This window comes from Teleopsis dalmanni, chromosome 1 (assembly GCF_002237135.1).
Source record: "Teleopsis dalmanni isolate 2A chromosome 1, ASM223713v2, whole genome shotgun sequence".
Classification (NCBI taxonomy): domain Eukaryota; kingdom Metazoa; phylum Arthropoda; class Insecta; order Diptera; family Diopsidae; genus Teleopsis; species Teleopsis dalmanni.
In genome coordinates this window covers 141,912,543-141,925,028 of record NC_051846.1, presented here as the reverse complement: position 1 = coordinate 141,925,028, position 12,486 = coordinate 141,912,543, and the positions used below count along the sequence as shown (strand labels likewise).

The 12,486-nt window shown below is 31.0% G+C and overlaps 1 protein-coding gene across 3 annotated transcripts in view; it reads right to left on the bottom strand.

Moving 5' to 3' along the window:
* The window catches only part of LOC119669076 (high affinity copper uptake protein 1), a 36,074-nt gene that overhangs the window by 17,562 nt on the left and 6,026 nt on the right, over positions 1–12,486 (bottom strand). The gene's annotated exons all lie outside the window — the stretch shown is intronic.

Sequence of the window (12,486 nt, the reverse complement as noted above, 5' to 3'; positions counted from 1 at the left end):
GGTTTGTTATGTACGAGTGAATTTAAGTAAATAAAAAGATTTTTGAACTTCAGACATACGAGTATATCAAATGTGGTTTGGACATATATTTTGATGAAGTGATTTAGAAACACGGATTATAGTACGTTATTTTAGGAGGATATAACAACACTGCATATGTGTGTTGTGTATTTACTAAGGGCTTTGAGAATATTTAGAGACTTAAAGAATCTATTCTAACAAAATAAAAACCATAGATGAAACAATAAATAAGAGCTAATTAAAAATAGAACAAACAAAACAGCTATAACCGACAATATGGCACTGTACAGATGGCCCCGACCAAACACAATAAGGACGAAGTATACAAAATAACGTTTGAAATAAGTGAACTGAATATACCTATTTAAATCTGATAAATAAGCAATAAAGAAAACTAGGAAAGGATTATTTTCAGAAAATTTGAACTCCAATAGATGACACCAGTCAACAGTTGGAAACACAGTATCAATCAAATAAAAGTATTATTCCTCTATATTTTGATTGAATATTTTATGCTATACAATATATTAAGGTTGTAAAATTATATTTTAAATTTCAACGGTTAATGTATATGTCGAAGTCTTTGAAATTGTTAGCAAAAAAAAAATCAAGAATAGTCTCACAAATATAAAGGGAAATAAAATAAATATATACAGGGTTAAGCGATTGAAGTGTTACCAACTACACATAAGTATATCTGTCAAACTGATGTTGCCAACTACGTGAAATTCATACAAATGACAGCTGTTTATATTGTTTATAAGTTACCACAAGCATTCGAAATGGAATTTGATTGCATTATTTTGGCTGGAAAATTACAACCGTCTATTGTTCGTGAGTTCAAACACCTCAAAGTGAATAAAATGTTTGTGTATCGTGCCATAAATTAATATAATAATACAGGCAGTTTCGCCAAAAGCTATGGTTATGGACAAAAAAAATAGCAACATCACCTGAAATAGTTCGGAAAGGTAACGCTTGACTTAAATGAAATCCACGTCATTGTTGTTATCAACTGACCAAAGAATTGGAAACATCTCAGCGAAGCACTCGACTCAGATTCCAAAAGGTACAAGATCTTACACTAAATCAACAAAAAGTTAGACTCAAAAAAGAAGAGAAATTGTTAGACTTGCACGAATTTCCCCATTGACCAGTTCATAAATTCTCAAAATGATCGTGTTTACTTAACAGAACACACTGCAGAAAATTTGAGACTACAAGTGGCCAACTCAAATAATAATATGAACAACTGTGATCGCTAATGGATGCTCTCCAATCGTTTTCATCGAGCCTGGTGACAAAGTTAATGCGACCCATTATATACATTCAAACAAGACTCGGTATCTCGGTTAAAAAATCCACTTTTCATTTCGGCTACACAATGATTTAGTGCAAATCAGATGGACTATTTCATCTGGGCCATTTTGGAGAGCAAAGTGAGTACTGAAAAATATGTCAGTATGGATGCGCTGAAGAAAGTCATTGTTCAGGAATAGGCCAAAATATCGGAGGATCACATTCATGAAACATTTTACTCATTTTTTAACCGTTTGAAGGCTATAGTCAAGGCAAGGATGCTTTATAGCATCGAGCTAAAGTGAATAGATCCTGAAATATTGATTATTTTCACAAATTTTTGTAATTTGTAGCCACTTCGCTATATTAGCTTGATTGTGGCTCTATTTATATTATTCCTGAACCATTTAAGAACACAGATTTCAATGAAAAATAATTCTGCTTGAAATACATACGAATATTTGTTTTCTGTACATAAGATTCTAGTATTCCTGTCCCTATGTTGCCATACTCAAGTTTGTATTATTCATCTTACTTGTACACCTTCACTTAATTGATTCAGATCGCTAACCCAACTTTCTCAATTAAGAAAGTTAATCTTGAATTTCTTTAAAAGTTTCTTAGAATCTGATTGGTAAGCTTAAGAAATAGTTCATTAAATACTATATCTAGTCCACACAAATGGCACTATTAATCTCTTTTTGTTGTTGTAGACCAAGTGCAGCAGCATACAACTCTTTTTGAATTTAGATATTAATGGATGACACTAAAAGCCTATGTGGGTGTAGTTTCTATGGGTTGTGCGATTCTTTCGCTTACTAACCTATGCACTTTATGCAAAGTGATCTCCGAAATAGTTACAAATGTAGTTTTAAAATTTATTGCTTATATGTTGCAAAAATGTTAATATAAATGAAAAATACCTTAAAACCTTAAACTTTAAAATCCACTCTATAGCTTCTAATATTATGCCAATCTACATTTAAATCTCCAATTTTGTGTTAACTATTTTAGAAGATTAATTCAAATTAGATAATTGTTGTCACTGAGCAGAAATTTGTTAAATGTTTAAATATGTAAGAATATGAGTTGTATAATCCTTTAGTAGCAACCACAATTCACATTACCCATAATTATTACTTCCCTCGTGATAATTCAATATGTTAATCATGCATGGTGTAATGCATTTGAATTATTTGCATTTCTTAATTTAAATTAATTAATAGCAACTTGACTTCGAAGCACTATTCCCATAAAACAGTAGGAATCTTATCGCAAATACGAATACATGAATTTTTTTTAGCAACCGCATTTGCAGTTAGCCTTGATATACAAGCAATGACGTGTACGGTCTCTCTTTTGTTTCCAAAGCTTATCTATTTTTCGGTAATTGTTATTTCAAATTAAGTATAATTAAGCAAATGTGATCTATGGTAGCGATTATTAAACCAAATAATCAGCACATATTACATATGCATAATTATCTGTGGATTTAGTTGCGGTCAAAGTACTTTACTCAAAGGAAAATCTCTTTAACTTCGAGAAATTGAAATATTTATCTATAATCTATTCTGTAAGTTATCTACAATTCCACAGTGGTAAGCTAACCACAAGCAGTTAATATTTTAAATATTTTTTATATATGTAGATACTTTTTAATCGTCGTAGTAATCGAAAATGTACTGTGAAGTTTAGTTTAAGTTTTTTAAGTCTTTTATTATATTCGAATAGATACAAAATTCAAACAGGTTATTTCTGGAAATCGTTATACAACGGATTTGTAATTATATGAAATGCAATAATTAGATAGAAACTTTAACGTAAACTCATTTGTTATAAATTCGCAAACCCATGCAAACAAGTTTTTTGTAGGTTTCTTTGGTAATTAAGCTTTGCAGTTTTAGTTTAGTGTACTGCAAACTACTTTTTGAAATGTATCTGCTTAATTCGGAATATCACCACAACGAAATTAGTTTAAAAATAACTAGTTAGTTAACTAGTTAGTTGTATATAATATAAAAGTATCAAATCTTCAAACAAAAACATTTTTCGGAAATAAAATTTCGAAAATAAATCTACATTTTATCCGTTGGTACATTTATTATTGTCGAGCTTATCTAGTGACTCAGCTGAGGATGGAAGACAACGATTTTGCGAAAAAGTATTTGAAACGGCTGTCGAATGAAGAAGCGGTAAAGAAACAGTGTACCTGAGAAGAGAAAAGATCGAAGAAGAAACCGTGATCACATAAAATAATTTCTGCATAATATATCTTTCAATATTTTTAAATGTTTTGTTAGTAAGTTGAAATATTTACAGAATACTCGTATTTTATTCGTTATACTAGATTTAATGTTTTTTGTTTTAAATAATTTTATTGACACAAATATTTTCCATATTTTAAACCACCTATTTTGATTTAGCTTAGAGATTTTATCTCTAAGAAACTGAGAAGTGATGGGATAAATTTTTCGCCAGTAAGATAGTGGTGTAGATATCAATACAGATATGAATTTGACAGAGACTTATTTAGAGTACACAGTGAAGACATTCGCGTCGTATATTTAATAAGCATAATGGCCGCCATAGGGACCTCCCCAATCACTGCACCAGGAAAAAAATTGAGCTCATTCCCTGCCAACTCAAGTCCAAATCTTTGCCATCTTACTAGGAGGCAAATGCTAGACTACTTCAGATGTATCCATGCCTTAGATTAGAGTTCGACAAATGTCGTACTCTACGACAATATGCGCATTTAGCTTGTTGTATGCTCTCCCCATGGTCAGCACCCTTCGGTGAATGCACTAACTACAAGCTGAAATCTACGTCAAGCACTTCTTTAATTCTGTCATTCTGTCATTCCAAGAAAGCTTGGAATATTCGCATCCATAAGTACTTCCTTTCACTCACATAACCCACCATCTACGTTTCAACCATTAACATCCTTTCCACTGACTTCTTGTTAGCCAAATACCAGAAGTTTAAATACCCAAATATCTTTTACTTTGATCAAAAAGTTTCTTTGTAATTATACGTATATTTTTGATGATATAATCGCATTAATTGGTGGCAAAAAAGATTCGAATCAATTGTTCAATTAAGAAATTGTAGACAAGCTAATAGTGAGTGGACCCATACTACCTCAGCAGTCAAGTCAAGGTGTACATGGTTAATCTATTCCAAATGGGAAACCTCTGACTTGATACACAAAAGCAAATCAGAGGCATCTTGGTTAATACTTGTCTTTACAGGCAATGGACTATAGAACGGCATGGAGCTAGACGCAACGTATCCTGTGGTATCTCGTGCAACACATGTCTACCAACTCTTGAAGAAAAGACACCAAAACAACTGTTGTGTCTGTGTTTAGGCTTGGTCAGAACTAGAATTAGAACTAGACATTGGGGGGCCTCATTCTTTAACCCACTCAGCGATGTCTCCAGTATTAGCATTGGCCAAACTCTCGCCTTTATATATGCTTCTAGCTGGTTCTAGTTCGATCTTCTTCTACCCATTATTACGAAAAATTGTGGATTCAAAATGGCTTTCTTAGCTAATTGAGGAGGATTCGTTTCTCTCTCCACTTCAACTTCCTAGCATTTAAAAATTTGCCACATTTAAAAATCGTATTAATTTGTCAATATTAACAACATTCATTGTATATGTAACATACTGCTATAAACTAATTGTGTAAGATATGAAGCTACAATTTGTATCACAATCTGGTAGTATATAGTTCTGAAAACATCATATCTCAAAATATGAGATCGTTTGCAATATACAACTATTATTAAATTATTATTATTAAAAGAGTAGAAGTGAAAATTGCCCAACAGCCGGTATTGCGGCCAGAAGAATCCTATTGTACCAGTTTCACTATTTATTAAACAAAGCCCCTTAAAGCTTTGTGAATAAAGTCTAGAACTAAATCTAGAGAAGAGTTCTTAATCTGCTCTGGTGACATAAATTTTTTATGAAACAGGTTTCTTCTGTGCGTTATTAAAGCTGGACAGTCACAAAGAATGTGCATGGTCGTTTCCTCATCTTCCAGGCATAATCTGCATTCCGAATATACAACTAAAAGGATACCATATTAAATTTAATTTTTAAAGTCAATTATGATGAAAGCAACCATGTTTCTCAATAGAAGCTATTGTTTTAATAGAGAAGTATTTTGAACAGTAGTGAATTAGAGCAACAAAATTTTATTATTCATAAAATAATTTAATTTTTGGCTGACTATACAGCTTTGCAAAATTCAGGATTCAAATTCGGATGCAAAAATTTCGGATACATCCAAAATTCAAATTTCGGATACAGGAAACTACACGTAGATGTTTTCAGCATTAAAAATTATATATTCCATATCTAAACTATTTAGTCGCAGATAATATATAAAACCATAGCAGTGAAAATTCATACATAATAAACACTAAATATTTCGGAAATTAAAATGATTTATTCGTGGAAAAAAATGTTTAAATTTTAATCATTTAAAATTTTTAATAGCTGGTTTTGAGTTCGCTTAAAAATGTAACACGTCTAATAACACGAAAAAAAAGTAAATTTCCAAAATTACCAAAAAGTTCTTAATACTATTAAAATTGTATTTTATGGAAATGTTAAATTATCATCTGTGAACGACTAGTTTAGACTGAAATTCACTGTTTTTGCTATAGAAACAAATGGTGCTTTGTCAGTACGAAGGACACAAAGTGCAGCAATGAAAAAGTTTTGTTTCCAATATCCTTTCTAAAATCGTGTTCAAACTGCAAAACTTAAGGTCTAATTATGTACAAGTGTAGAAAATGCATGAAGGCATTCCATACACAAACACTCTTTTGGATCTGAGAAGGAAGCTCTTATTATAATTAAACACGTTGCACTTCCACAATCATCAACAAATTTTATTTGAAAGTTTTTGATTTTCAAAAATCTGACACTCAATAAAGTTAGATTAATTTTTTATTTATTATAAACTTTGCAATTTCAGATTATTTTGTAAGCAACAGTTCTTCATGTCAATTAAAATACTTAAATGAGTGATTCATTTAACTTTATTTTTCAAGTTTGGCACACATTTGAGACTAAAACCATAAATGTCGAAAATCGCCAAAGTTTTAATGATCGAATGACGGACGTGCACATTAAATGTGAAATGCACATCATTGGTCATGAAGAGCGAAACAGAATTTATGAAAAAAATAATGTCTCTGGGATGTAAGAGGCAAAAGCGTGTGCCCCAATGAAGGAGTGATGCGAATATATAGCCTAGCCTTCTCAACTGTCAACCTCAGCTGCCCGTGGTGCATCCTGTTTTTCACATACGAGGCTCTGGCGACCAAGTACAGGCGGTATAACCTGAAAATATATCGTTAAGCGGAAATTCTCTAACTACTAAACACTAATCCTATCTCCAGGTTAGCATATAAGGAGATCTGGCCCTCCAGGCTGGGGATTGATCGCAAGCCCAGCAACCTTGTATCGGAAAATTTTATCGCTACGCAATTCTCAAAGGGAGGCCAAGGTTCACACTGGACTGTAGTGCCAAATAAGAAGAAGGAATAATGTCTCTACAAAATAATAGTATTGAAATTTAACAATTAAAATAAAAATATAATTAAACTATTCAATTATTCTACAGCTGGTTCATTATTTCGTTCTAATAAGCCACAGCAACTAAACTTGTTAATGAACTTTCACAGTAAATTAATAAAACTCCAAGTATGAGCATACAAGTCAAATACGATTTTGGGTCAGTTGATTAATGAACAATGACCCTAAGTTCAAATTTGGCAAGGCACAAGTTCAATCCTTGGTACTTGCAGGCTCAAAAAATTATTTACGAATAATTAAATATAAGAAATATATCCAACACCACTGATGATGGGTATTTGGCAAAACTCGAATCTGACATTCGTTCCGATACTTGAAGTTCGTTTCCAACTTCACAACAGGTGGCAACGCCAGAACAAAATCAATTATATTTTGTATATCTGGCAATTTTTAAACGACAACTTTAGTTTTAAACGGACTTTATCAGATGTTTGGTTAGCTTTTTGCAAATAATTTAAATAGTTCACCTAAGTGATTTTTTAAATAGAAAAAATTGTATATCGTTCAGTAATAAAATTCCTCTATTTTAAAGGAATGAACACCGATGCAACCAAATTGGAAATGGATTCGTTAAAAACAATAAAAAATCCACGATATTGTGTTGGATGATCCAAAAATTAAATTGCGTGAGATAGCAATGAAGACAAACATATTATATGAACTTTTTCTTAAATATTTCACATAATTATTTAAGTATGAAAAGTTTCGGCCAGATGGATGTCGCAATTGATCAAACACGACACCGAGATCGTCATTCAAAACATGGTTTGAAAACGTTTATGTGCAATCTAGCTGACTGTGAGCGTGGAGTAGTGACATTATTATTAGAGAAACATGAATCCATTATTTCACACCTGAGGGAAAATAATAAGCCAGAGCATGGCTAGAGTGCGGAGGTAGTGTGTCTAAATATACACGTACTCAAAACTTTTGGCTTCTGTGTTTTGGGATTCAAGTGAAATAATTTTCAGAGACTATTTGGAAAAAAAAAAAAATAACTTCTTACTCTTATTGCATATTATTCGATCGACTGAATGAGGAAATCAAGAAAAAATGTCTATATTTGCCGACGAAATAAATTTTGTGTTTGCAGAATAACGCACTCGCTCACACGTCAATGAAAACCATGGCAAAATTAAATAAATTACGACACGAATTGCTTCGTCACCCACCGTATTCTCCAGATTTGGCTCCCAGTGACTATTACATGTTTCCAAACTTGAAAAGATGACTCCAGGGAAAGAGATTTGCATCAAATGATAAAGTGGAATGGTACACTGAGGTATATGATGGAGCACTTGATAAATCGTTTTATTTAAAAGGTATCCAAAAGTTGAAAGATCGTTAGACTCGGTGTGTTGAGCTAAAAGGGGACTTTTATGCTTCAAATAAAATAATATTTTCCAAAAAAAAAATACGTTTTTATTATTTAAGCTCGGTATTTATCAATCCACCTAGTATATGCAAAATTTTATTTATATATCTGAAAAACTAAGAGAGTAGTACACTTTGAAACAAATGAGATTAATAGACTGGTTTACCTCATTTCTTTTAGTTGCATTTAATCTAATGATTTAATTATTTATTAATTTTTTTTTTTTGATTATATAAATCGGTATAGGTACTCGTGATATATGCATTAACATCACTTTAATAAACAATTACTGTTATTTAATTTTTTAAGCAATTATTTCTTGAAACACTACAATTTAAGCAATATTGCATTAATTTTAGTTTTAAAATTAAAATGACAAAAGATTTTTAAAGTTTTATTGTCGTTGCAATTCATTATTTATTTAAAATGCTATTAATAAATTGTAAAAGGAAACGTAATTTATATGGGAAAAATTTGAACAATTTTATATTGCATTTAAAGCAACTGACAAGAATTTATTGGCAAAAAGGTTTCAATATAGCAGATATTGCGTGTAGTGCCGAGAATTGTTATTTCAAAATTCCTTTATCAAAGTTATGAAAATTGCATTTAATGTCGACGTGGGCCCCGATGCAATATGTCACAAGCAGTTGGACAAATATGTTACATTAAAGTCAATCAAAATCAGTCCTGCCTGTTGTATTCTTTGAATTTCAAGCAAGCAAATATAGAACAATATTATGTGGACTTTATGAATTTTAACCGTAGAAGGTTGATCAATATACAACTTATGTAAAGGCGTACAGAATAGTTCAATACATTAGCTTTATTAAGCAAGTCAATGATGCTGAACTGAAATCTAAACTGTGGCCATGTAGAAGAGAACACAATTAGGTGGAAATTATTTGCAAACTGCACTGCTATTCAAGGATTCTTGAAATGCACTGAATGAAATTTACTTTGTTGCGCATAATAAATATGTTTACAGTGCACCTGTTGTGTAAAGGTTACACCTGAAATACACATAAAAATACAAAATGAATATTTTGTCTTGTATTTTAAATAATTGATTGGCTTTTAAACATAATATTTCCACAGTTTTTTACATTTTGCATTACATTATTAATTAAAATAAATTAATAATGAACCATTTGGTACAATCTTCTATACATATTTTTCCAAACTTTTTATAGGTCGATGTAGATATAACCTTTAATTGATTCTGTGAATTAACTTTTATAGTTACCAGTGACTGGAAATGCCTTTCTTGAAGTAGAAAAGTCAACAAAAGTTGTTTGCGCTCAAAGCATTTCGAAACAAATGGTCGCTTGTTTTTTGGAAAATTGGTCATGTGGCAACTATACGAGTACTATTACAAAAACTATACTATTCGGGCAATTTCGAATATTATACAACCATTTGTTTACCGGATGTTGTCAGTGAAGTATGAAAAACAAACAAGCGCCGTCGGATCATTCTTCATCAAGATGATGCGAGTACAAACACAACTCAACTAACAACCGACTATTTGAACATTCAAAAAATCGCATTGGTGGGTCATCCGTACAGTCCTGATTTGACACCTCATGAGTTCTTCGTGTTCCCGAATGTCAAAAATAAATTGGATGGACATCGATTTTTGTCGGCGAAATTAGCCGAAGTCGTTGTCGCATTTAAAAACTATATTTTGGAAGTGTCTAAAGAAGATTGGAAAAAAGTGTATCAATCCTAAAGGAAAATACTTCGAAAACAATAAACCAATCTTCCAATAGGTTAGTATTTTTTCATTATTAGGCTCAAAATATAAATAGTGACCCTCGTACATAATTTCAGAAGTGTTTTTTATATATCATGCGCCTTTATAAACTCTTTGTATAATATTCCCAACATAATCGAGTACCTTTGCTTCGTTTACCCTTTGCCAGTTTTACAAAAAAATTCATTTATAAAATACATTTTATTGTCGCTTGAAAAAATCTTTGCTTCGTAACCGAATTGAGTCTAAAAACATCCAACGGAATAGCAAAATATTTAGAAGTAAGCAATCAGTTATCAATATTACACGTTTAAATAGAAAGAAAGGTTATCAATCAAAAAATATAAGACTAGATTTAAACCATTGCAAAAAATTATTAAAATGAAAAAGTTTTTATTAAAAAACGTCATAAATTCAAGAAATAGCAGATGAAATTATTATATATACAGCAATTATATACTAGTATGACAAATGCGTCTATCGCCGCCAAACAACACCTATCAACCAGTATGTATATCTAAGCGGAGTCATCTCAAATGCAGAGTAACATTTGCAGAGTTACGGCATTTCTTTACATGTCCTTACATCCACGAAACAACAGTCTATACAGTATCTGTACCACTATATAAATGGAAAACCTAATTAAAAACATAAGCCTTAAATATCAAATTTCAATCCTTTATAAGCATATCTTTGCGACATTTATTAAAAATTTAATTTAATAATTTTAAACATCGATATAAGCTAAAGTGTGGAATAGAGTCGGTATTAAAGAAACTCAAAACTTAAAACCGAAATGGATTAGACATATGCCATGCAAAGTTTCCACAGAATTATACAAACAACAATGGCGATAATGATATAGTATGATGGGGACGAAGTCTATAGAAATAACTTTTAGAATCTCGCAAATAATTAATTGAAATCAAATTATCAGCAAAAAGGATGTTTTGGAGAGCCCCTTTGCTTCAGCAGCACAGACGTCCCCATCCTTCAGTTTATTATGAGTAGTAAACTGGTTATTATTGTTCTTGCATTGAGAATATATATTAATGCATATATGTGTGTTAATTTTTTTTTTTTTTGTCGAATGTGATATATCGAATGTGATGACGAAAAGAAACTATAAGGATTCGAACACAAAAGAAGCAACAACAAAAATTTTATTAATTTATTGAAATTTGGCTGATCATAAAACACTGTTTCTAGTATTATCAAGTACTCATCATCAGTGATCTTAGGAAATATTCGCATTTTTATTTAATAAGTGTATAGCACGTATAAAATTTGTTAGACTGCAAATGTCAAACTTAGAACTCGGGCCTATCAAATTAGAAACGATGACTAATCGTGTTATTCCATAAGTAGCCAAGACTACACAAACTTTCAATGCTTAGCTTTATTTGGAAACACAAGTTCAACGAATTGAAACTTATTTTAGTAGTTGCCTATTTTTATTTCAAAGCTGTTCTTAATATATATGTATATTTAATTAAATAGAACTTTTGGGATTTCAAATTAAATTAATTGGTTTGGTTACAAACATAAATTAACCATAACCAGCATTTTTTTAATTTTATGAAAAACGTATTATTGTCTATGCAAACTGAAGTACCATTCTGGTAATAATGGTAAACGTCAAATATTAAGCATGAGATCAATTTCAAATAATTCAATATTTTATTCAGATAAATCTGTTTTTGATTTTTATCATTATCCGCTAACTATAGCATGATCATTGGTTGCTTAACTAAATACGCTCTTGTCAGTTATCACTTTTCAAAACACAGATTCAATGACAATAAAAATGATTAATTCCTCCATTGAACCGAATGAGATCTGAAATTTTCAACTAAGGGATACATTTCGGTTTATCAAAAACATTTATTGGACCAGGTTCGTTTAGGAGACTTTTGCAAGAATAATACAACTGATTTCACATCTCATAGCGTACGATAGAGGACACTGAAATTTGGAAATTCTTTCATTGAACCGACTAAGGTCTAAAATATTCAACTAATGGATATATTTACAATAGGTTTATCAATAACATCAGAAATTTTGAACTAAGGGATATATCGCATATGTGGTATTCAGTGGCGTAACTACAGGGAAGCGACTGGAAGCCACGCTTTCGGGTTCCCGAATTTAGGGGGCCCCATTACAAATTTATGTATTCATTATATTTATTTTTAATAAATTCTCAAAAGTGGGACGAAACGTTTTTTGTTGGAATACAATAAATTTTGGTCTTTGAATAATGTTGTATTTGTAATTTCAAGAAAATCTTTAAAATGTCTTTGTGTTGATATTTAAGTGGAGCCAAGAAAAAAAAGAGCAATAAATAAACATTAAATAAATTATTAAAACTAGACAATTTTCTAAAAATAAATTAAAACAAAAGTGAAGAAGTAAACAA